The sequence below is a fragment of the Littorina saxatilis genome, linkage group LG7 (assembly GCF_037325665.1).
Source record: "Littorina saxatilis isolate snail1 linkage group LG7, US_GU_Lsax_2.0, whole genome shotgun sequence".
NCBI lineage: Eukaryota > Metazoa > Mollusca > Gastropoda > Littorinimorpha > Littorinidae > Littorina > Littorina saxatilis.
The window spans coordinates 46,413,746-46,427,494 of record NC_090251.1 but is presented as its reverse complement, the minus strand read 5'-3'; the positions used below and the strand labels follow the sequence as shown (position 1 = coordinate 46,427,494).

The 13,749-nt window shown below is 40.4% G+C and overlaps 1 long non-coding RNA gene and 1 other non-coding gene across 2 annotated transcripts in view; both read right to left on the bottom strand.

Moving 5' to 3' along the window:
- LOC138971625 (uncharacterized) overlaps positions 1 to 11,933 on the bottom strand; it is a 31,180-nt gene extending 19,247 nt beyond the window's left edge. Inside the window, exon 1 of the long non-coding RNA XR_011457313.1 lies at positions 11,805 to 11,933. This is a non-coding gene — a long non-coding RNA (uncharacterized lncRNA). The remainder of the gene's footprint in view (positions 1 to 11,804) is intronic.
- Positions 661 to 733, bottom strand: Trnat-ugu (transfer RNA threonine (anticodon UGU)). The gene has a single exon. It is a non-coding gene; the product is annotated as a tRNA-Thr (tRNA).
- Positions 11,934 to 13,749: the final 1,816 nt, after the last annotated feature.

Genomic DNA, 13,749 nt, shown 5'->3' with positions numbered 1-13,749 from the left:
CTGCATAATCCCCATTTCCACCCTGTTCCTTGTCTGATTTTATTCCTTGGAGACCGTCTCGCATTTAAAATCATAAGCCAAGCAGACAAGCAATCACGTGCTTCATAAATAATGTAGCACAAGCTTTAGCGAGCGTTCCTCCACATCTCCCTCCGTTTCATTCCATCTCACTTCACGCGAGGGAATATGACAAACCTAAAGCCTGTGATTTAACCAGGAAAAAGACACAAGCACGTACATACGTATGTGTGCCCGGTGTAATACAAAATTTTTACTCCACGAAACATTTACTCAGGAGTAAACATTTCGTACTAAATTTTTACTCCGAGTACACCTTTCGTACGAGAAAAGAACTCCCCAAGGTACGAAAAAATGACTCCCTCCACGAAATTTTGACTCCGCAATTTGTTTCTTTCATTTTTTTCATTTTTCATGTTTCATTACTTTATTGTCCCATCGCTGGGAAATTCGGGTTGCTTCCTCCCAGTGGAAAGCTAGCAGCAACAGAGTCGCGCTACCCAGGAGTGTCTGCGCGTTTAGGTGTATTCAGCCACCTGCACTTATGGCAGAATGACCAAGATCTTTAACGTGCCATTGTGGTGACACGGGGGTGGGAGATGGATACCGTCTCTGGGTCTGCACATAAAGTTGACCCGTGTCCGTCCCGGCCCGGATTCGAACCAGCGACCTCTCGATCACAAGTCCAGTGCTCTACCACCTGAGCTACCAGGGCCCCGGTACTTCCAGTAAAAATCTCGTACGCGAAAATGGGATGGGGGCGAAGGGATGATGCCAATAATGTGATCTCGCGCATAAAAAAAGCGCTACCCTCCCTCCACCCCTTCCACCACCAAGACTAACAGGGGACATGTGGAGTAAAAGCTGCGTACACCTGGCGTGGGCAGTAAATTGCTCGTGCTAGGGTGGAATAATTTACTCGTTATTTATTCGTCAGGGGAGTAACATCATCGACCGAAATGTTGACTCGGAACACACCTGTCGTTGGAAGTAATTTTCTCGTGTAATGGGGGAGTAGTTTTTTCGTAAAAGGAGTACATTTTTCGTACGAAATTTTTACTCCGTAGTAAAAATCTCGGAGTAATTTTCTCGTGTTACACCGGTCCAAGACAAAAACAAGTCGCGTAAGGCGAAAATACAACATTTAGTCAAGTAGCTGTCGAACTCACAGAATGAAACTGAACGCAATGCAACGCAGCAAGACCGTATACTCGTAGCATCGTCAGTCCACCGCTCATGGCAAAGGCAGTGAAATTGACAAGAAGAGCGGGGTAGTAGTTGCGCTGAGAAGGATAGCACGCTTTTCTGTACCTCTCTTTGTTTTAACTTTCTGAGCGTGTTTTTAATCCAAACATATCATATCTATATGTTTTTGGAATCAGGAACCGACAAGGAATAAGATGAAAGTGTTTTTAAATTGATTTGGACAATTTAATTTTGATAATAATTTTTATATATTTAATTTTCAGAGCTTGTTTTTAATCCAAATATAACATATTTATATGTTTTGGGAATCAGAAAATGATGGAGAATAAGATGAACGTAAATTTGGATCGTTTTATAAATTTTTATTTTTTTTTACAATTTTCAGATTTTTAATGACCAAAGTCATTAAGTAATTTTTAAGCCACCAAGCTGAAATGCAATACCGAAGTCCGGGCTTTGTCGGACATTACTTGACCAAAATTTCAACCAATTTGGTTGAAAAATGAGGGCGTGACAGTGCCGCCTCAACTTTCACGAAAAGCCGGATATGACGTCATCAAAGACATTTATCGCAAAAATGAAAAAAAATGTCCAGGGATATCATACCCAGGAACTCTCATGTCAAATTTCATAAAGATCGGTCCAGTAGTTTAGTCTGAATCGCTCTGCACACACACACACACACACACACACGCACAGACACACACACATACACCACGACCCTCGTCTCGATTCCCCCCTCGATGTTAAAACATTTAGTCATAACTTGACTAAATGTAAAAACAACGTTCACGTGCACGATTAAGTGCGATAGAAACAAAGTAGACGGCCAAGACAGTCAGAAAAACAAGTCGCGTAAGGCGAAAATACAATATTTAGTCAAGTAGCTGTCGAACTCACAGAATGAAACTGAACGCAATGCCATTTTACTCGTAGCATCGTCAGGCCACCGCTCATGGCAAAGGCAGTGAAATTGACAAGAAGAGCGGGGTAGTAGTTGCGCTAAGAAGGATAGCACGCTTTTCTGTACCTCTCTTTGTTTTAACTTTCTGAGCGTGTTTTTAATCCAAACATATCATATCTATATGTTTTTGGAATTAGGAACCGACAAGGAATAAGATGAAAGTGTTTTTAAATTGATTTGGACAATTTAATTTTGATAATAATTTTTATATATTTAATTTTCAGAGCTTGTTTTTAATCCGAATATAACATATTTATATGTTTTTGGAATTAGCAAATGATGGAGAATAAGATAAACGTAAATTTGGATCGTTTTATAAATTTTTAATTTTTTTTACAATTTTCCGATTTTTAATGACCAAAGTCATTAATTAATTTTTAAGCCACCACGCTGAAATGCAATACCGAAGTCCGGGCTTCGTCGAAGATTACTTGACCAAAATTTGAACCAATTTGGTTGACAAATGAGGGTGTGACAGTGCCGCCTCAACTTTCACGAAAAGCCGAATATGACGTCATCAAAGACATTTATCAAAAAAATGAAAAAAACGTTCGGGGATTTCATATCCAGGAACTCTCATGTCAAATTTCATAAAGATCGGTCCAGTAGTTTAGTCTGAATCGCTCTACACACACACACACACACACACGCACGCACACACGCACGCACACACGCACATACACCACGACCCTCGTTTCGATTCCCCCTCGATGTTAAAATATTTAGTCAAAACTTGACTAAATATAAAAACCCATAAAGACAGACAAAAACAATTATGTAATTAATCTGGTTTCGTATTACACCGGGCACACATACGTATGTACGTGCTTGTGTCTTTTCCCTGGTTAAATCACAGGCTTTAGGTTGTCGTATTCCCTCAGGTAAAGTGAGATTTTTTTGTTTGCTTAACGCCCAGCCGACCACGAAGGGTCATATAACGTGCGCCACACACAAGACAGAAGTCGCAGCACAGGCTTCATGTCTCACCCAGTCACATTATTCTGACACCGGACCAACCAGTCCTACCACTAACCCCATAATGCCAGACGCCAGGCGGAGCAGCCACTAGATTGCCAATTTTAAAGTCTTCGGAATGACCCGGCCGGGGTTCGAACCCACGACCTCCCGATCACGGGGCAGACGCCTTACCACTAAGTGAGATGAAATGAAAGGGACAACAAACTATTTAATTAATCTGGTGGCCGAAAAGAATCAAACTGGACATTGACTGATTTTTTTTAAACGAAAAACACAGACACCACAGTCTCATAATCCAAAATACGTGGGTACACACCAAGGTACCCGAGAATAAACACCGAGGTTTTCAAGGTGCCCATACGCTTGTTACAATAACAGCTATTGTGTTTTCAGCGTAGCAATAGGGCCCGATATTTAGACGAGACAAGTATAATGCCGACGAGTCGAAGACGAGTCGCATTATACTTGTTCGAGTCTAAATATCGGACCCTATTGCTACGATGAAAACACAATAGCGTTTATATAGCTATTCTGACATTAAATTCTGTGTTAAAATCATGTTTTTGTCAGCAACAAGGACCAGAATGGTCCATGTCATTGATTGCAGACGACGGTTCCCTTTCTGCATGAAGCCACGGAAATAACCGAACATTGAAAAACCCACGGACATGTATTACGGAGAAAACTCAAGATAACCGGATGCTTAGCATTACGTCAATATCTTAGGAATCATATGACGTTATGACGTATCATGCTTGCCTACGTAGATTGTATGTTCGAAAGTCTGACTTCTGTTGGGAATTCGCGTGGTGAAGACTGCGGTAAATCTGTAGATGATAAGAGAACAAGGATTGTCTCAGAAGAAACGACGAAATGTTTCAGACCGGTAACTTCATTTCAACATTGCACTACACAATGGACGTTCTGTGTGACAGGAGAGTTTGCTGATTTTGTGTTAAACATTGGTGATTGGAGAGATCGTCTGCAAAAATCAGAGATAGGTCGCTTCAGATTGCAGCTTCTGGAAATTTGCAAGGTATGCTGCCAGTTAAAGAACTGGATTTTACATGTAATGTATGTCATGTACAGTAAGCAACAACAAAAACACACACAAAGCAAATTGCATCGTCTGTCGACTAGCCACAGACACAAGCCTGGCGAGGTATGCGTGTACTTTATACACGTGGAAGAAACCGGAACCATGCGTCTTTGTTATTGCCGATATCGTTTGGATATCGGCAAAAATGGCCAACTTTTGTATCGTTATGCTTTGATGATCGGAAAAGGGATGTGTGAGACCATCCAATCACAGCCCCCGAATTCCCCCACGTGTCCATCAGAATAGCTATATCAATGCATATATGTCATATACCTATTCACACAAAAAAATATACGGGATAAAAGTAAAACTCTGACAAATGTAATCAACACAATTTTACTTTTTCTAAGGAATTCTGATAAAATTGGCAAGCTGAGACGCCATGCCACGACACAGCACACACGCTGCTGTCGACGAAGAAAGGAGGGTGAGAAACGGAACTGACGTCGATAGCTTTCTCTCACACTCTCACTGTCAGTCTGCAGCCACTTTCCCGCAGTGTATGTGCAGTTCCCTTCACTACCTATAGCTACTTTTATTTTATTTAAAAAAAAAATTGGGGGGGGGGGCGGGGGGGGGGGGCGGGGGAGTTGGTTATTCTTCAAGGTAGCTTGAACGTAAGGAACCATGGACAAAAGGAAACCGAAGTATGGCTGCCTTAATGACAATGCACGTAGACATTCACTCGAAAGAAAACTGGAGTGAGAGAGTGTGTGTGAGAGACAGAGAGAGATTGACAGCCAGACAGACAGACAGCCAAACAGCCAGACAGCCAGAGGCACGGACAGAGGCACGGACAGAGGCACGGACAGAGGCACGGACAGAAAAAGAGAGAAAATGAAAGGTAGTGAGAAAGAGAGAGGGATGCACTAAATACTGTATTTTTGTTAGAGGGTAAAGGAGCAAGCATAATTATATATCAAACAGTGGTGGGTTTTTTTAGCCCTCGCCGAATAAGGGAATACTCTACATTGTAATTATTAACATTCATACACAGTAAAGTGCCTAAAATCACACAGAGACAACAACCTGAAAGCAAAGGGACACACAATAAAAACTTAATAGAAAATATTATAATATACAGTGTATAGTAATATACGCTTGGAAACAATCATAATTAAAATACAGTCATCACATATTACACAGACAATAATTATGGTCGGGTCTCATGAATTTATCAAACGAGCAGAGAGTTGACATTTCTATGTGTCCCTGAACACCGAAGAGTAAAGAGACTGTGGGAGGCTGTCTAGAAGACACTTCCAGACAATTGCTAACATCCTAATTCGAAAAGAACTTTTTAGATTTGTTTTTCTTCCAAAATTTAGATTCAATGTCCCGGTGGGATTTTGTACGCAAAAAGGGCTTTGTTTAACAGACATCTGTCCTTTCGGGGGAGGATTTGATGGTGCTAATCTCGAGAGAGAGAGAGAGAGAGAGAGAGAGAGAGAGAGAGAGAGAGAGAGAGAGAGAGAGAGAGAGAGAGAGAGAGAATTGAATTGAATTGAATTGAATTGAATTGAATTGAATTGAATTGAATTGAACTTCATTTAACAAGGATTAAGATTTAAGAGAGAATTTTTAAATGACAAAGGAATTGATATGTAAGACAGTTTCAAGCGAGCAATTTTTTGCGGCTGTATTTACTGTGCAAACAACTCTAAATATAGCAAAAGTGTCACGTGATAATCCAGGGGCGGATCAGTTCATTTTATGGGGGGGGTTTCCAAAAGTATATTGTGAAGATATGGGTGTGAAGGCGCGAAGCGCCGAGCCGACGGCGCGAAGCGCCTAGCTTGCTAGGGGGGTCCGGGGGCATGCCCCCCCGGAAAATTTTGAAAAAAAGGATGCAAAATGGTGCAAGCTGGTGCATTCTGAGGATGATCATTACCAGTTCCAGGCAGCAGATTTTGTCACTGATTAATACCCACAAAATTGAAACTCAACCCAAAAAAACACACAAAAATATTTTTATTTTTTGGCTGGGGGGGGGGGTTTCCGGAAACCCCAGAAACCCCCCCCTCGTCCGCCCCTGTAATCAACCGTTTTGTTTCGGCGCTCACTGGAGTAGACGGGTTTTTTCTGTAGCCAGTTGACAGTGATGAAACCATATTACGGTCTCCTTCCGGCAGCAGTCCCAAAATTTCGACTTGTTTTCACCTCAGTACGTTAGAACGATGTCTTTATCATAACTGCGAAGAACAGAACGGAGATCTAGATCACTGTCGAAGTCGGCCAATCTGCAATCATTTTCGTCTCGCGAACACTGATCTCAAATTTAGATCAGCAGGGGCGGATCAGTTGCTTTGTAAGGGGGGGGTGCACTTTGAATCGAAAGTGAATGTGATGGGCGCGAAGCGCCCAAATTTGCCCAAAATTTTGGCCCAAAGAAGCAAAATGGTGCCATCTGGTGCCATTTGAACTTAGAAATGGTCATAGAATCAGCTTTCCAAATTTTATTTTATTTTTTTGTTTGCTGGAGGGGGGTTGCACCTGCACCCTGTGCACCCCCCCTCGTCCGCCCCTGGATCAGTGCCCGCGAAAAACATATATATGGGAGATAACTCTGTATTCTTATTTTGATAGATTCGAGTAGGACTGTAGCGTCCGCTCAGAGAGATAATGAGCGCTTTTGCTGCTAGCCCTGCTTACCTCCCCTGGCGCGAGCGCTAGAGGACACGGGTGAAAAATCGCTTCTTTGCGATGTGTAAATCGGTACTTTTCTATTTTATTCTGTAGCTTAGGTAACGGCCAAATCGGTCAAGGGAATGAAATGAAATGAATGAAATCACATTACAAGCAAGCTGTAACACCACCAAAACAATCAGTTTTGCAAGTTAAATTTACGACAACATGATGTTACTTGGCGTTAAAAACCAAAGCTTTAATGCCATCAACACTTGGCATTTTTGCATGTTACAGACATGCTGTAACATGGTTTAACATGATGTTTTGACTGTCGCAAAACGCGCTGAAATTCCAGGCAATATCGCAGCGATAACTTCAACAAAATCCAAATGAAAATCTGGCGTTGTCGTGAACACCAAAATGTAATAAACCCATTGAAACTTGAAGTTGTGTTGGGATTTTGAGTAGTTTTGTAAGATACAAAACACCACTTTTCGCCCAGTGAATGTGGCGGGGAGTTTTACGGGGGAGCATCTTGTATTTTATGACTTTGTTTAATTCTTTATCTGTGTGTGTTTACGCTTACAATAGCAACAGTTTGAGGATTGAATTGAACAAAGAGAAACTTCTAAAGCATGTGTGCTTTGTGTCATGAGTCTCTGAGCTTTAAAACAGCGAGAAATTAGCATTGTCTTCAGATTAACATGATGTCTTCAGTTAGGCAATTAACATGCGTGCGTGTGTGTGTGTGTGTATGTGTGTGTGTGTGTGTGTGTGTGTGTGTGTGTGTGTGTGTGTGTGTGCGTGCGTGCGTGCGTGCGTGCGTGTGTGTGTGTGTGTGTGTGTGTGTGTGTGTAAAAAACAAACAATCGGCGTGTAAATCGTCCCGGTGAGAATTGTATATTAATAATAATAATAATAATAATAAAATCAATCAATCAATCAAAGGCTTATATCGCGCGTATTCCGTGGGTACAGTTCTAAGCGCAGGGATTTATTTATTTTTTCAATTTTTTTTATTCAAGGCGCAGGGATTTATTTATGCCGTGTGAGATGGAATTTTTTTTACACAATACATCACGCATTCACATCGGCCAGCAGATCGCAGCCATTTCGGCGCATATCCGGCCTATTATTCCAAGTCACACGGGTATTTTGGTGGACATTTTTATCTATGCCTATACAATTTTGCCAGGAAAGACCCTTTTGTCAATCGTGGGATCTTTAACGTGCACACCCCAATGTAGTGTACACGAAGGGACCTCGGTTTTTCGTCTCATCCGAAAGACTAGCACTTGAACCCACCACCTAGGTTAGGAAAGGGGGGAGAAAATTGCGGCCTGAACCAGGGTCGAACACGCAACCTCTCGATTCTGAGCGCAAGTGCGTTACCACTCGGCCACCCAGTCCTATAATAATAATAATAATAAATGAGCATTTATATAGCGCAACATCATAACTTTACAATTATGCTCTTTGCGCTTGACACATTTAAAATTAAAACACAGTTATACAAGCATTTACATCTACATTCATAGTCAGCAACGCTTAATTAAAAGCATACACCATCAAACATACATTACAAAAAAATTCTTCCACTAACTAAGTAATAAAAACATGAAACAAATAGGTAGTGAAAACAAGGAAATAGCAGCTGAATACCCTTAATCAAACAGAACATGTTATCAACAATACTGAAAACAGCCCTAGATGTTTATATACATTATCACTAAAACAACAAATACACTACATGTAGCCTACTGATGGACTGAGAAAACAAAATCAGGGGTTGTATTTCTTGAAGAGGTGCGTTTTAAGTGCTCATTTGAATGCTTGGGGTGACTGAGAGTGGCGGATGTGAAAGGGGAGAGAATTCCATTGTGTGGGTGCGCAGAAAGTAAAAGTGCGTTGTCCGTATGTTTTGGTTTTGGTGTGTGGAATGGTGAGGATGCGACAGTCAGAAGAGGCACGGAGTTGTCTTGCTGGAGAATACTAGACGGTGAGGAGTTCAGAGAAGTAAGCAGGAGACGAGCCAGAAAAGAAGTTAAAGCAGAGGGTAGACACTTTGTAGTCAATGCGGGCTTGAATAGGTAACCAGTGCAGTGTGTGAAGAAGTGGTGTTGCATGATCTCGTTTTCGTGCTTTCAGAATGAGGCGTGCTGCCGAGTTTTGGACTTTTTGTAGTTTATGCAGGAGGTACAGAGGACAGCCAGAGAGAAGAGAGTTGCAGTAGTCAAGTTTAGAAAGAACAAAGGCACAGACAAGAGTGTTAGTTGTTTGAGAGGAGAGTGTGTGGCGAATGGTGCTGATCTTACGAAGCTCAAAATAAGCTGCTCTACAGACTAAAGATCTAAAGATATATGTTTGTTAAGGGTCATTTCAGATGAAAAGGTGAATCCAAGGTTTCTAGCTGATGGTGAGAAAAGAATGTCGGTGTTGTCTATTTGAACAGAAGTAGGTTGGGGAGAGGGAAATGTAGTGTTCTTCTTTTTGCACAGTAATACTTCAGTCTTATCATCATTCAGCTTAAGTTTGTTATCGACCATCCAAGATTTAACATCAGTGAGGCATGTCTGAATGGTCTGGATGGCGGAATGTGTCTCTGCAGGGTGACTGGGTTTATACATATATATATATATATATATATATATATATCAGGGGCGGATCAGTTCATTTTATGGGGGGGGGGGGGGGGTTCAAAAGTATATTGTGAAGATATGGGTGTGAAGGCGCGAAGCGCCTAGCTTGCTAGGGGGGTCCGGCGGCATGCCCCCCCGGAAAATTTTGAAAAAAAGGATGCAAAATGGTGAAATCTGGTGCATTCTGAGGATGATCATTACCAGTTTCAGGCAGCAGATTTTGTCACTGATTATAACCCCCAAAATTGAAACTCAATGTAAAAGAAATGCATACCTCATTCAATATTCTTATATTTTTATATTTATAAGGTGGGTCCGGAAACCCTAGAACCCCCCCCCCCCCCCCCCACCTCGTCCGCCCCTGGGCGGGGTCAAGGGGCAGAGCTCTGATGGGTAGGTCATATTCTGAGATAAGAAAATGGTCGCTCCTTGCATGAAACGGCATAAAATAAGCAATAATAAAAAATGTTTTAAATAAGTAAGGTACATGTTCAGGCTAGGGGGGGGGGGGGGGTGTTGCGTAACCCCCATAACCCCCCCGGTAGTCCGGCCCTGTATATATATAGGATATACCTTTTGTTTGTCAATTGTCACCATACTTTCCAAGACGTATTTCTATTGTCAGATTCACGTATAAAACAACAAACAAACGAATGAACAAACTAACGAACAAAACAAAACAAACAAGTCGCGTAAGGCGAAAATACAATATTTAGTCAAGTAGCTGTCGAACTCACAGAATGAAACTGAACGCAATGCAACGCAGCAAGACCGTAGCATCGTCAGTCCACCGCGCACGGCAAAGGCAGTGAAATTGACAAGAAGAGCGGGGTAGTACTTGCGCTGAGAAGGATAGCACGCTTTTCTGTACCTCTCTTCGTTTTAACTTTCTGAGCGTGTTTTTAATCCAAACATATCATATGTATATGTTTTTGGAATCAGGAACCGACAAGGAATAAGATGAAAGTGTTTTTAAATTGATTTCGACAAAAAAAATTTGATAATAATTTTTATATATTTAATTTTCAGAGCTTGTCTTTAATCCGAATATAACATAATTATTTATATGTTTTTGGAATCAGCAAATGATGGAGAATAAGATAAACGTAAATTTGGATCGTTTTATAAATGTTTTATTTTTTTTACAATTTTCAGATTTTTAATGACCAAAGTCATTAATTAATTTTTAAGCCACCAAGCTGAAATGCAATACCGAAGTCCAGGCTTCGTCGAAGATTACTGGACCAAAATTTCAACCAATTTGGTTGAAAAATGAGGGCGTGACAGTGCCGCCTCAACTTTCACGAAAAGCCGGATATGACGTCATCAAAGACATTTATCAAAAAAATGAAAAAAAAGGTTCGGGGATTTCATACCCAGGAACTCTAATGTCAAATTTCATAAAGATCGGTCCAGTAGTTTAGTCTGAATCGCTCTACACACACACACACACACACACACAGAGACACAGACACACACACACACACACACACACACACGCACATACACCACGACCCTCGTTTCGATTCCCCCTCGATGTTAAAATATTTAGTCAAAACTTGACTAAATATAAAAACACCAACAAAACCCAAGAGATTTAAAAGAGTTCCAAAATCCAGAATCTAAAACAAGAAAGATAAGAATGAGAACGTTCCGCCGGGTTTAAAAAAACCCGAGATATTCGCAAGTCCGTCAACAAAATGGTCTTCGTTGCAGACAGACGCACACATAATTATGAGACAGATATAAAAGAACCAGACTTTGCTTGAATTCGACCCCTGATATGAAGAAAGAATATCTCTTTAAGTTGATTTTGTTTTAAGGCCAGAGATGGAAATTAAGATTTGTTTCTTTGGCAAGCTTTACAATGTCTAAATCCGAGAAATAACTTGATTAAAGGCCAGAGATGGAAATTCAGATTTGTTTCTGTGGCAAGCTTTACAATGTCTAACTCAGAGAAATAATTTGATTAAAGGACAGAGATGGAAATTCAGATTTGTTTCTCTGGCAAGCTTTACAATGTCTAACTCCAAGAAATAATGTGATTAAAGGCCAGAGATGGAAATTCAGATTTGTTTGTATGGCAAGCTTTACCATGTCTAACTCCAAGAAATAATTTGATTTAAGGCCAGAGACGCACATTAAGATTTGTTTCTTTGGCAAGATTCACAATGTCTAACTCCGAGAAATAATTGTAAAACTAGGATTTGAAGTACAGGTAGTACGTACGGCATAGACTCGGCAGGACATGAACGAATCAAGATGCACTCACCTGTAGTACTCTGGGACTATGCAGCCATCCACTGTGAGCTAAGCTCTGTTTGTACCACGTTTTATAGCGTGCAAGCTGTGTGACTTCAATAAGGATACACCCTATAGGTTGTGCCTATTTTAAGTCTTATAGTGTGTGTGTGTGTGTGTGTGTGTGTGTGTGTGTGTGTGTGTGTGTGTGTGTGTGTGTGTGTGTGTGTGTGTGTGTGTATAACACCTGATAACTATACGCACCTTGGTATTATTGAATTTGCTTGCCTACTCAATCATCATTTACGATTGTAAGCGGTATTGACTGTGCTTTTTACATTCAGTCAAGTACTGACTGAATGTTTTAACGAGATCGGGGAGCGAGGTTTGTCTCCCGATGTATGCGTGTGTGTATGCATGTTTGTGTGTATATATGTATGTATGTATGTATGTATGTATGTGACAAAGCATTTCTCAGAAATTACCGGACGGATTTTCATGACAATTGATGCATACATTTTTTCAGGGCATTTTGTAAGAGCTTTTTCTCCGATTTATTTCATTGGACTATTTGATGGCGTCACATTTGCCCGTTTGCAAAAGTTGAGGCGGCGTTTTCACGGCTACAGATTTTCATCCATTTGTTGACATTTTTGTAAGATGATCTTTGACTTTGCGGACTATGGGATTACATTCCATCATGGTACCTTCAAAATTCGTTTTTGAAAATTGTCACTCAATATTAGCTGATTTTTTTGATTTTTTAAAAATCTGTATTTGAATCACAAAGGTGATATCATTGTATGCTGTTTCCTCCTGTATGAGAAAATATTTGATTTTGTTGTGTTTGATTGCAAATTGGCTTAAAATGGAGAAAACCGTTAACATTTCGACTTTCTTTATTGTTTGAAGAAGACACATATTATTATCATTATCTGTTCCTTATCAGTTGCTGATTAAAAAAATATATAGTGTATGGTGTTTGTCGTTGAAAAGTTACTTTTGCAAGGGAATGCGGGCCGCTAAATTTTGAACAAGAAAGTCAGCGCTTTAAAGTCTCGGTCGTGGATGATCTCATTTGTCCATGCAATGCAGTGCATTTAGTACAGTACCATTCTTTGAGTTTGACAGTAAATTTATTAATTTTGCTTCACGCGACTTGTGTAAATGTCATATACAGAACAAATTGTTTGCATTACTGCTTCTTATATCGATCCAAACAACGTAGTCGTTATATGGCAAGTTTTGTGTCATAAAGCAGCAAGCACGAAAAACATTAAATATACACGTATATCACAAGTTGCCAGGGACAAACCAAGGGGAACTTTAACGCCTCTCGGCATATTTTTTTCGAGACAAATGTCTCCGCAGCTGATAGTTGGTAGACTTTATTGGATGTTGTTATTCAAATGCAAACCGTCAGAGACAGAGAGCTTAGAACGGAATCACGTTGTATTGTTTTCCTGTTTCGCCTGGCTGAGGTCGTGAAATTCAGGACCGAAATGACCCAAGGCGCAACTTATTCCTTTTGATGAAGAGAAAGGGAGAATGTACGTTCTGGCTCACTGATTCCGACAGACCCTAAATATTAACGCAAAATAGGCTTCTGGACTAAACTTTTACTAAAATGAAACATGCGACAAAATCAGAAAAATACTGCATAAATCCATACAAAAAAAAAAATACAGTAAAGTAAGGTTGTTTTGAACCAATGCCGGGTCTGTCGGAATCAGTAACCCAGAACGTACATTCTCCCTTTCTCTTATACAACATTCTTAAGCTCAATACGCTCTCTCATTTACAAACTTTACTTCATATGTTCTTTCACTGTTAGAATTATATCTGATACATGCAATGTGACTGTCTAAACGAATAGTTAACTCTTTACAAGTGATTCTATTTTTACTTTTTCTTCCCGTCCTATTTGAATCCCCTTTTTTAAAAACTGCTTTTTCAGATCTTCTATATCGAGTGGC